Below are 13,049 nucleotides of genomic sequence, written 5' to 3'. Positions count from 1 at the left end.
TGGTCCAGGTTTTTTAATGTATTTATTTGCCACGCGTGGTATGCTTCAGAAATTACGGCTTTAGTTAAATGGCGTAAACGGGGCTACTCCGTTAAAAGTTTGAATTGCCGCGGAATTTTTTGTTGGTTAAATCTCAAGTGTGGAGGGAGGTCCTTGCAGCGAGCGGTAGCACGTTGGGACTAGAATGTCAATAAAGCGTCGTGATTTATTTTATTTTATACCTACGTGACTTTACCGAAAGAACCAAAGAGTATAGAATGTCAATGTTAAATAGATTATAAATAAGCAGAATATGGAACGATTCGATCTGTTTGTATCTAGCATGAATTCTGCTCTGTCATCCCCCCCCCCGCCAGTGTATATTACGAAAGGTGTTAAATATTGTACGAATATTTTTTTTTATTGGCTAGCAAACAGTAAAAATGCGGGGGGGGGGGGGCTGTGGCTTCAGCAGGGAAAGAGGTTCAACTCCCCCCCCCCGCCCCCCAATGCACCAGGGATGACAACAAGTAGGGAACATCTGTAGAATTCGCGTGTGAATGTCGTGTACCATTTGGCCGTGTTTCAACGTACAGTTATTCGCATTACTCCACCGTGCATTTGTGCGAACGTGGAACCAGGGCCTGCATCCGACCACGGCAGAACGATTCAATCGCTGGCATCGTGTTCACCCGCGCGTGAACATTGTCCTGTACCTCTACGTAGCATGTGACACATCTGTCTCTGCCTACTTCTGTATCTCAAAATCACAGTGACTCTTCTGAAACCTTGCCCACTTGAGACGGAAGAACACCATAAAATCTGTCCTTTCTCCCGGCACGTGATCAGCATGGTTGGCTACGTACCTGGTACGAAATAAGTTCAACATACATGCACGCATACAGATGTGGTCCCCGCCTGTTCCGTCTGTGTGGGATAGACGAGAGTGTTTCCCTCTCGCATGCGTTGTATTTTCTCCAGGTGCTCCGCTTCCCTCCCACGCGTAATAACTCCTCGTGGCCGATAACGCATCAATGTATAGAGGACCGCAGCGCCCAAGCTCTGCGATTCTCTCTACACGTAAAGATTCACGGTTGAGTCGCGTTCTTGAAAACCCGAACGTAAGGATGCGAATTATTTTCCCCACCAGAAAATAACATGGAATTACATGATTTCTTATGGGACATTGGTGTGCGATCAACTCTGCATGTGCTTGTCAATGAAGAGGCGATCGCCGCATTCAACTTGCTTCTCGTGCCATCACCTGGACGGGCAGGGTAACTGCAGCATCAGTTCATAAGTCGAATTAACACGAGGTTTATGACAAAAAATACCGCTCTAATTAGTAAGACATGAATCATGAACTGATTTGAATCAAATAACATGTCATTCAATAAACGAACTGTATATAAACGGAATAAAACGTATAAATGAAGGACCACGTTTAATATCCTAAAACAGCCCTTCAATTGAACACTCCTCTCCTTAAACTGAACCGTAAACATGCAACTTTGCAGCTTTCCAAGAAAAGTGTATAGTTGCCCCAAATATTTAACGAAGCTCCGCACAACCAGTGAATGTTACGAAACAAAAACGCCACTATTGGGCGAAAGGCCCAGTCTGGCAGAGCCATGAAGCATGCCGTCACTACAGTCACACCAAGTCAGTGAGTCATCATAAAAACGACGATAAAATCATCACTTCCAGCCAGAGGTGGGACAAAGTCATTGTTATGCAAGTCACAAGTAAGTCTCAAGTCTTTGCTCTCGAGTCCCGAGTCAAGTCGAGTCAAAGATGAGGCAAGTCCAAGTCGAGTCTGAAGTCATCAAAATCATGACTCGAGTCTGACTCGAGTCCAAGTCGCATGACTCGAGTCCACACCTCTGAGGTGGGACAAAGTCATTGTTGTGCAAGTCACAAGTAAGTCTCAAGTCTTTGCTCTCGAGTCCCGAGTCAAGTCGAGTCAAAGATGAGGCAAGTCCAAGTCGAGTCTGAAGTCATCAAAATCATGACTCGAGTCTGACTCGAGTCCAAGTCGCATGACTCGAGTCCACACCTCTGAGGTGGGACAAAGTCATTGTTGTGCAAGTCACAAGTAAGTCTCAAGTCTTTGCTCTCGAGTCCCGAGTCAAGTCGAGTCAAAGATGAGGCAAGTCCAAGTCGAGTCTGAAGTCATCAAAATCATGACTCGAGTCCAAGTCGCATGACTCGAGTCCACACCTCTGCTTCCAGCCACTGTCAATACACTGGTGGACGAAGCTCTCTCTCCCCGTGGGCGCGTGGATTTTTCTCCGGGTCCTGCGGTGTTTCCCTCCACATTTAGAATATACGCGCGATTCGAGCATTTGGCTGCTATAAATGACCACATGATGATGAGTCACTTGGTCGAACGATCATTTGTGATGGTCAGGTCGCTTCTGAAAACGAGCTGTACTCTATATCCCAGTGGGCCTTATCTGGTGAAAAAATAAATCGTTTTTTTAAAGTTAAAAAAATAGTTTAGAGTCATTGGGGATTGTTTGACCATACTTCACCATGCTGGTCAGTAGTGGAGGGTTGGCGAAGGCAGGGTGCGCCCTGGCATATAAAGGTCACTGTAATTATTTACACACTGGAGGCTACTCATTGTGTAAACCGAGATAAACGCTGCCTTGAATCACACATTTTCCTTGAACAAAAATAACTGCAAACCGTGTAAAAGCAGTGAACTTTGTGTGTGCATAACTTATCTCTCGAGGTAATGATTAAGCAATTAACTCTCTTCCCTTTTCTGTGTCAGCATAACTTGCTTAATAATACTTTAACGCCGTTTTATTCGTATTGTTTCGTATTTATTTATGTCTCGAAAGTGAAGAAGTTGGCAACAGTTCACGTGTAAACGTTCATAGATTATCGCACGCATGATTTGATACGTGCGACAATCCCAAAAACTACTTCTAAAGAAATTAGTTTGCCAATATAGATGATGTAAAAATGCATAGCTCCGGTTGCTTTCCGAATATCGGAAGGTAGAGCGTTCCAGACGGCCGCATTTGTGGCCAGCCAAACCAAAAGCAGCTGCTGTTGCTGCTGCTGCTGCTGCGAAGTTGACCAGAGTTCGACTGATGGTTTAAGGTCCTTGACGACATCGGCAAGGTCTTGTGGTGCATTTGTGACAAGCGCTTTGTGCGTAATGAGTTTTGGTTATAAAAAATAAATTAAATCACGACGTTTCGGATGCAACACAAGCTTCCGTCTTCAGGTGGCACCGTCACAGCAAAATTGCTGTTTTCTTTTTCACCCACGTGACTTTACCGAAAAAACCAAAGAGTATGGACCCTTGCAGTCACGAAAACTTCAAAGCTAGAATGAGTTCTGGTTACTTTGGCGATCCAGGGTTTTGGCACCTCCTCGACATTTACCAGAAGGGGGAGTGGTGTCACAACGTCCGTGCATTGCACCAACCCTCGCCTCCATCGCGCTTGATGGATTACTTACATGCGTGCATAGAGCCACCCACATGAAGTATTATCAAGTATTATATTTCCACAAACAACAAGGGACTTCCATGGGCCGAGTTTGCGGGGGGGAGGAGGCAACGCCCCGCTCGAACGGAGCACCTTTATTAATGTATTTTCAGTAGTTTACAATTAAGATGTTTAAACGAATTAATTATATGCACCCGCGATTCCTAATGTGAAGGACAAATCGAACCCCTGCCCCCCTTCCCCACCCACAAATATAGAAGTCAAACTCCGCATATGGGGTCTTCGTAAAACATGATAAATAATCTTCTTGGTTCTTTCGGTAAAGTCACGTAGAATGGAAATAATAAAATAATAAAATTAAACATAATAAGATAATTCTCACGACGTTTCGGCCACAACGCAAGCAGCCATCCTCAGGTGAAGACCAGGTCTGTCGGGGAGACAGCGTCTGACGCTGTGGCCGAAACGTGAGAATTATCTTATGTTTTATTTTATTATTTCCCTTCTACGTGACTTTACCGAAAGAACCAAGAAGATGAATCCCTGTAGTCACGAAAGCTTTAAATCGAAATGATAAATAATGTTGTGAATGCCCTTTCAGTTTGAGGACGAGACTTAAGTCCGTCCCAATGCCGTTGTAAAGTAGCCAGGCAACACAAAACAGCTTTTGTTGCGTACAGTTCTGAAGATATTTTCGGGTTTTTTTTTACAACAGCAAAGGTAGGAGGTTGAAATTCTACATCCAGCAATGGATCGGATCATGGCTGATGATGATTAAATATGCACGTTGTGTATATAATATTCGGACTCGAGAAAAGTTAAAAAAGTCACCGGTATTTCCGGATAAAAATGTTTCATTGTAGACAGATCGTGGCTGATGATGGCGATACACAAATCTTGAGCAAACCTCCCCCGCCACCACGAGGTGGCGATGAAGGACGTTTGCACAAAGCTACAAACGGCAATAACAACGTCAGCATGGCTCTTCAGATGATGAACACAGTATTTTACATCCTTACGCGCAACGTTTCATCAAAGCCCATATCCCCTAACTTTTTTGACCAGCCTATGAATTGACGCTCGCAACGGGCCCTATTGTTACCAGGCCACTTTAAACCCACAGATGAAATAAAATTAAAAACCGTCCCCTTGCTGATCATCCAGCAACGAAGTCCTGGCAAAAAAGAAACTGAACACGGAGTAGTCCTTGGATCAGAGCACAAAGTGGTACCACCTAAAATTAGCAAAACTTTAGTCGTACCGATGTATTTATGCGGCCAAAAAAATATGCATTTGATAACCCCACTCAGTTCCAACGGTTATGGCATAATTCCGCTGTTGTTGGCCACAACAGAAATTGGAAGCACTGAAGTTAGTGCTCCCGATATGGTTGCCCAACTTGAGCTGATGATGAGACCCCAGAGGTTTAAAACTGGGCCAGCAGATTTGGTGCAAATGCTGCTTAATAATACTGGTCTGACAAGTCGAGAGGTCCATGGTTGTACTTCTACACGTTACTACTGGTGACGGAGTGGCAGCTACAGGAGACAACCAAACTCCAAGAGGAACGATCGCCGCGGAGATGGAGCGATGACATCGGTGTCGAGATGGACGGTAGTAGCACTGGACCACGAGGGATGGCGACGGCACGGGCAGGTCTTCATCCAGCAGTGGATAAACAATGGCTGACGGTGACGAACCAACCAGCCGGTCACTCCAGCCCTCCCTGCTCCTGGCCGTTTTCAATATTTTATTCGCTTCTTCGTTTTTCTCCTCCTGAAGCAGCAGGGGGTCTAAGACAAACATCTCGTGGAATCCTTGAGGAACAATGCCACACGCAAACACGCGTGTATGTGTGTGTGTGAGTGTGTATGTGTGTGTGTGTGAGTGTGTATGTATGTGTGCGTGTGTGAGTGTGTGTGCGTGTATATGTGTGTGTGTGCGTGTATGTGTGCGTGTGAGTGCGTGTATGTATATGTGTGTGTGCGTGTGTGAGTGTGTGTGTGTGCATGTGTGTGTGTGTGCGTGCGTGTGTGTGAGTGTGTGTGTATGTGTGTGTGCGTGCTTGTATGTGTGTGTGAGTGTGCGTGTATGTGTGTGTGTATGTGTGTGTGTGTATGTGTGTGTGCATGTGTGTGTGTGTGCGTGCTTGTATGTGTGTGTGAGTGTGTGTGTATGTGTGTGTGAGTGTGCGTGTGTGTGTATGTATGTGTGTGTGCGGCTTTGAGCTGTCACCGTGCGACTGTCAAGTTGTGCGTGTCACTAAGAACAAATCGTCCATCGCAACCGATACAAATGGAACATTGCCGCGACACACACACACAAATAAGCGGACAAGAAATCTCTCCCACAATTCCTTCCTGGCGGGGCCTGCGTCATTTCGTCAGCAATGCGGCGCAGTGACACGCAAACGCTGGGCCAGTTTCGACACGCAGTGTCTCATCGGCATGGTCAAACTCGCTCGAGCCGACGGCGCCTTTGTCCACCCGAGTGGCGATGATTCGACACCGCACTGGGTGGTAGTCATTTGAGGCCGAGTCGACCTAGGGGAGGAGGCCCCGGAGCTGTCCAGATTATCGTCGCTGAAGTTGACCGCGAGCGGGAGTCGAACTCGGGTGGCCGGGTCCCGGCAACGCCACGCTTGCCTACTTCGTTCGATTTCGTTCGATCTCTGATTGGTGATTTCTTCGGGTTTCTGATGGTATTGTCCTGTACTGCATCACGCCACCGCTCCCCATCTGCACACACACACACACTCTGGTCCCTACGCCAATTCGATCGCGGGTGCGAAGTAATTCGGGTGAGGCGCGTCGTTGCTGCCCGTTTGATGGTGGCGGTGACGCAGACTGCTGCACGGAATACGAGGCAATGACGCCCTGTTTATGGAAATAATTTCATAATGTCTGCAATGATGACGCGTGTTTACCCAGGGAAAGGCTCACTGTGACTCGTGACTGGGCTGACACGTTGGCAAGATGTGAATTACCTCGCCTGATATAAACGTCTGCATGATAAGCCACTTCGTTGAGCTGTCGTTTGTGTTCAGGTCGCTTCTTTAAAAGAGCTACTACGGAGCTCAATATGGCCTTACCGGGTAAAATTAAAAGCAATACTAATAGGGGTTTTCCCCCTTTTTATGGCAACAAAACTGAAACCTTTTGCAAGGAATCATGTTTACATTAACCACAATACTTGCAGTCAAATGCAAACAAAAAAACAATACTCTGATAAGTTATACATTGTCCTTGAGACTGATTGGTCCACACCAGAGACAGCTTTTCGACCAGATGACGCCAAAAGGACAATGCATAAATTATCAGAGTATTTTTTTTTCGTTTGCATTTCACTGCAAGTATTGTGGTTAATGAAAAAAGGGGAAAACCCCTATTACTATATTTGGTACTGGCAAAGGAGGCCTCGTGATGAAAAGCAATGTTTAGTACCAATTTCGATGTATCGGTGCTGGCGTTGAGGAATCGGGATGCTGCCGTGGTTTAATGGTTCGCATACTGGGCGTGCAATCCAGAGATCGCTTCTGAAAAAAAAAGCGATATAGCTCAGTGGGCCTCACCTGGTCAAACACAACGCAGTGAGTGAGGTTTAGAGGCGTCACTGCGACTCGTAAATGAGTTTTAACGAATTCGCAGTTGGGGGCGATGATTGCTTTGTAGATTGCAATTGAGCCGTGCATGCGCAACCGTGAAACCCGTGCATTTGAATTAACGCAATTTCGCTCGTTATGTAAATAACGCTCGATAACAAGGTCTAATTAGATCTAATTAGATTCTCACTAAAGCCCTGCCGTTGCATGTGTATGAGGAATATAACGCTGCATCTTTGCCCAGACATTCGATTCAATCGTCAATTACACTGGTCAACACACTTTTTCTGGCATAAGGTATCTCAACGGTATTAAGGTAATTTTGGGGTGCTGATTCCAAATCTGGCATCAGTGTTTGTCTATCACATCAGGTTTTTGAGATATCAAATATTGCATTTTCAATAAAAACTGCAGAAGAAAAATATTAAATAAATGTGGATATCTACATAAAATGATATTATAAACACACTATCCTAAAAATACAGCACCATATTTTAACACTAAAGCAGTCACTGACTCGCAACAACTTGCAATCATAAGTGACAGAGTTAATTTCGGGTAAAATCAATGAAAATTGGGTATACCAATAGCATAAAAATGATGTGATAGAGCAAATCTGAGATCAGATTTGGAATCAGCACCCTGATATTAGTCTAAAACAGCTGCAAAAGTCCAGGCCAGAATTGTTTTTTTGTTGACCAGTGTTATTTTTTTTGTTTGTCTATTTATTATGACATTGCCCCGTCGCCTGTTAAGTGTCGTTCGTATCGCTTGCCGAATGTATTTAATGCGACTAGAATGTACATTATTTGACACTGTCGTTCATACAATTTGCATACTTCGCCAATAAACTATTCTCACAGACCTGATTCGGTCAATGCATCTTGAACGAACCACTGAGTCGATGTGTACGGTTGGCTGCGTACGGCGTGAAAGGAGTTCAACATTCCTACACAAGATGGTGCTGTAGGGAGCCACTGTTAAAGGGTCATTTGGTTTACGCTTGCACGCATGCCAAACGTCTTAGAAGAAGTGAGAATACCCACACTTGACCCCACCACACCCGACCTACCTACCAATCGACTGTGGCAGTCGCATAACGAGCGTGGTACCAGGGGTGGCCACGAGTTGGAGCCCCCTTTGACGACAAACCATGAGATCTGTTTTCAACAACAGTGTAAAAGAACAACACTTATTTTGCGAAGACGGAGCGCGCCCCCTACAACGTTAAATGTTCGAGAACGTGAGCGTAACGATGTGATTAGGCAAGAGCAGCAGCGTTATAAATAAGCCTAGGTGCGACCGTGCAGAGATACATCAACTATTCTAGATTTGAAGCTTTCGTGACTGCAAGGATTCATACTCTCAGTTGCTTCGGTAAAGTCACGTAGGTAAAAAATGAAATTAAAATTAATAAAAAATAAAACAATAAAATCACGACGTTTCGGAGGCAACACAAGTCTCCGTCATCAGGTGGGACCGTCACAGCCAGATTTGCTGCATCACTTTATTAATTTTAATTAAATTTTTTACCTACGTGACCTTACCGAAAGAACTGAGAGTATACATCAAGTATTGATTGCCGCACCCCCTGAAGTGATAATGTAGTGACTACGCCACTGATGATGTAGTGACTACGCTACTGGGATGTGGTGTAACCATTTACTCTGCTGGGTGGATAGACTCTTCAACTCCCGTGCCGGGAGATCGGACCAGCGGGCTCTGGGTTGTCGGTTCAATGTGGCGCAGACCAATACACCAAGGCAGAATGATCCATGGCTAATATAGAACTGTCCTGTGTTTATGGTCAGATAACGTATGAATGGTGTCATAATCTAGATTTGAAGCTTTCGTGAACTGCAGGAATCCATACTCTTTGGTTCTTTCGGTAAAGTCACGTAGATATAATATAAAATAAATCACGACGTTTCGATCGCAACACATGCAACCATCATCAGATGTGAAAACCACTTATATAACATTTCCTCACTTGATGCAGCTGATTCGGCTGTGACGGTCCCACCTGATGACAGAGACTTGTGTTGCCTCCGAAACGTCGTGATTTTTGTTTTATTTTATTTTCATTAATTTTGATGTTTTACCTACGTGACTTTACCGAAAAAACCTAAGAATATGATTCCTTGCAGTCACGAAAGCTTCAAATCTAGAATCACTTATATAACCTCTTACCACGGCATCTCTCTCCCACTTCAGCAAACAAAAATTCTTGCTGTGGTTTTCCCACCTGATGATGGTTGCTTGTGTTGCGATCGAAAAGTCGTGATTTATTTTATTTTATACCCACGTGACTTTACCGAAAGAACCAAAGAGTATGGTGTCATAATATTGAGAATCTTCAATAGGAGAGTTCATCATTGAATGTGTCGGGAAAATCAATTCAAGTAAAACTTGCGTTACCATTTATATGGAAACATTTCTATGACGTCCAAAAGTACAGACATGTTATACAAAGTAAAACATTGTGAGAATTTTGTCATTGAACATATGAAGGTGCAATCAAATTGAGCGGTTCAGATTTCCTGTTAAATATTTTTGGCAGTGTTATAATTAGTATTATGCCAGTGGTGCAAGACGACGTTTTGACAAGCCGTTGATGCATAAATTATTCTTAAATGTTTTTTTCTCTCGTAAAAACAGTACACGGACTCCTCTACTGAGGTTCCAGTGGTCTGTCCATAAGTCGAATTGTTCGTAAGTCCAACTTTACTCCTGTCGATTTTAAACATGTTGCATAGCATGTACACTAAACACGGGGAATGGCTTTAAAAGTTGCATAACCTCCTGTAGATGTTGATGTCACTGGTTCTTCATGTTCTGCCGATGTAGATGCCACCACCGACATCTATTGCGCGGCGGTTGAACTTACGACTCTCGGTCCGAACAGATTTGTTTCGTAACATACGAACAGATTTGTTCGTAACTCGGAACGTTCGTAAGTCGGATGTTCGTAAGTAGAGGAGTCCCTGCGATGTATTTTCCTGTTGTCCACGGACCACTGCTGGTCTACGAGGCCACTGCAGGGGGTGGTCCGCCGAGGAGAAGAAGATGAAAAAGAACAACATCTTCACCAAGGAAACGTACGATTTCAATTACTCGAAGCAGGTGGTGGTCCGGGAAATGTTTGGAGGTTGAAAAGGGGTCAGCACACTCGAAAAGGTTGGAAACCGCTGAATATAGAGACAGAGCATTGCTCGCGGGGCGATTATTCTTTAGAATTGTTTTGTGTGTTTAGTTTGTTGTCCTTCCCCCGCACCTTCGATCAGCACGGTTGGCTACGTACGGTGCGAAAGAAGTTCAACATACACACATTTGCGTGACATTTCGGGTTGAAATGCGACGTATTGGATGGCCATCAAACAAGCACGGCCACTGCATCATCGCGCGCTTTCAGATGCACTTCTGCGGCCGTCTGGAACGCTCTTCCGATATGAGGAAACCACTGGAGCTATGCACTTATAAATCATGTAGATTGAAAACTCATTGCTTTAGAACTGCCTTTTGTGTTTAGTTTTTTTGTCCTTCCCCCGCCCCTCCCATTAGCACGGTTGGCTACGTACGGTGCGAAAGAAGTTTAACATACTGTATATAAACATCTCGGCTCACACAAGACACGGGCAAAGCGTGCTGCGGTGGCATAGAAACCGGTTCAGGAGGTGCACAAATCCATCATCGCATCCTTCACAAATGCCGATGTATCACACTCCAAAGTTTTTTTACGACTCAAAATGATAATTTAGTCGGTGCTCATCTCCTGTTTCCAGCCCTGGGCCATTGGTAGAAATTCAACATTCCTGTGGCGAGATGTTAACTCCCTGGCCTGGTATGCAGGAGGAGGGCGTGGGTTCGATCCCGACCCTGACGCCTGCTGCTGTATATTCGGAGTTCCCGAGTCTCTGTCTCTCCCCCCATTGTCGCGTGGATTGTTCTCCGGATCCTCCGGGGTTTCCCTACACAGTTAGAATCAACATCACGCGTTTAGAGTATTTGGCAACTGCTAAACAATTTCCACGTGATAGGGCACTTCGTTGAGCTATCATTTGTGGACAGGTCGCTTCTGAAAATGAGCTATGTAGGCTCACAAGCGAGCCTTACCTGGTGAAATAAAAAAAGATAGTTGAGTTTACAGTTTCTACTCGGAAACACCGATTGACAATCCTGGCAGGATGAGGGAGCGTCTGCTGTCATGCGACGTTTTCCTTCCGCCGTGACGGACAATTGAATCACTGGAGGGCGCAGCCTGGCACGGATGGGCGTAACGCGTCACGAGAGTAACTTCGCGTTATGGTGCCCTCAACTTAGATTACAGAGGAATGTGTCAAAACACACGAGGGCGGTAAAGGCAATAATCATAATAATAACTGATCGATTCGTGCCAGACGACGGCGACATCTCTGCGTTGACGGAGTCAAAGACTGCCCGAGCTCAGGGAGGAGGAGTGTGGAGTGGTGAAAGTGGCAGTCGCGACAAAGACATATGGGGGACAAAAAGTCAGACCATCTCTCTGCCCCCCCCCCCCAAAAAAAAAACATGCTTCAAATCGCTTTAAACTATTGTCATTGTAGTGAGTATTTAATGTGGCGCTGCACTCTGATATTGTAGGAGAAAACATTTATGAAAAAGTCTATTTAATTTAGTAGAACGTGTTATCTATATTTATTTCAAGTTGCGCATTTTTATGTCACGTCACATTTCTCACCCCCCCCCCCCTCGTCACACATCGTAACAAATGTCTGACACCACCCTCCATCCCCCCGAGGTGCGTGACGTCATTTATGGACGGCCCCAAAGCAGTTGGCCCTGAATCCATGGCCACCTGATGGTGGCGGGATGACGCATCGGTACATCGCATGAGCGACAGATGATGGTGTGGGTATGAATCAATGTTTTTTTAGATTCGTATTTGATGTTACGTCTAAAAGGTGCGCCGTGACCCCTGCAGCCAACTCGAGTCCCCTATTTTCACCACACGGTGCTAAATAAATCGATTGTCGGCATTGTGACATTTGCACCTGCGTACGGAAAGAACGACAACTGCTACCAGTGCTTGTGTGATCAGATTTGCATACATTGACTGACACCTGGGCACAGGTTTCAGGGTGGATTTACAAAGACAAAGATCCCCCGTATAGCCTTAACAGACTGTTGGGGCAAGTGCTGTTATAACGAGCACCTCTGAAAGCCTGCTACGGCACACGAGAGGGTGGGTTCCCAGCACCATGCCCGGCCACCTTTGTCTCCCCAGTGGCGATGGTTTTAGACATCGCACCAGGATCTCATTTAAGACTGAGTCGACCTAGGAGATAGCCCAGGATCGGTTCAGATAATCGTTGCCGGTGTTGGCCGCGAGCGGGAATCGAACTCGGGTCGCCGGGTGTAGCTAACCGCTACACCACCGCTCCCCACTCTGGATTTACACGCAGACACGTGTCCTAAACACCAAACGAACACCTGTACACACCTCCACTGCGTATCAGGCGTCGCTCTCCATATAAGTTTATAACCATTGCACAAAGTTTCTGATTATTTTCACCCAAAACAGTCAATGTTCAATATTTATCCGAGGCTGATCAGGGGGTAAAGGGCACGAACCGACAAAGTTTGAAGTTGAAAGCGACCACGCATCACACATGTTCACGTGTTACATTTACAATAACGAAAAGTAAGACGCTTACAGGGAAATGTTTAGCTGTTTCTATGCAGGATATGTAGGGCATTTATTGTACTTTGGGCGTACGGTACCCACCTTCACGCGAAACCGCACTAACCAGCGTGGTGAAGTATGGTCAAACATAAACCCCACGCTCCGCATGCTATAGTGGAGGCCTTCATCCAGCAGTGGACTGACAAAAGGGCTGTGCACATGTAGGGTCGAATTCAAAGCGCAATTACATTCATACCCTGGAATCGAATTGGTTGTAAAGAACAGCTATCGGCAGAAACATCGCTATATATATATATTTTTTTAAGGACACTGTTATTGA

The sequence above is a fragment of the Lampetra planeri genome, chromosome 7, assembly GCF_965212315.1.
Source record: "Lampetra planeri chromosome 7, kcLamPlan1.2.h2, whole genome shotgun sequence".
Lineage (NCBI taxonomy): Eukaryota > Metazoa > Chordata > Hyperoartia > Petromyzontiformes > Petromyzontidae > Lampetra > Lampetra planeri.
This window is presented reverse-complemented; position numbering follows the sequence as displayed.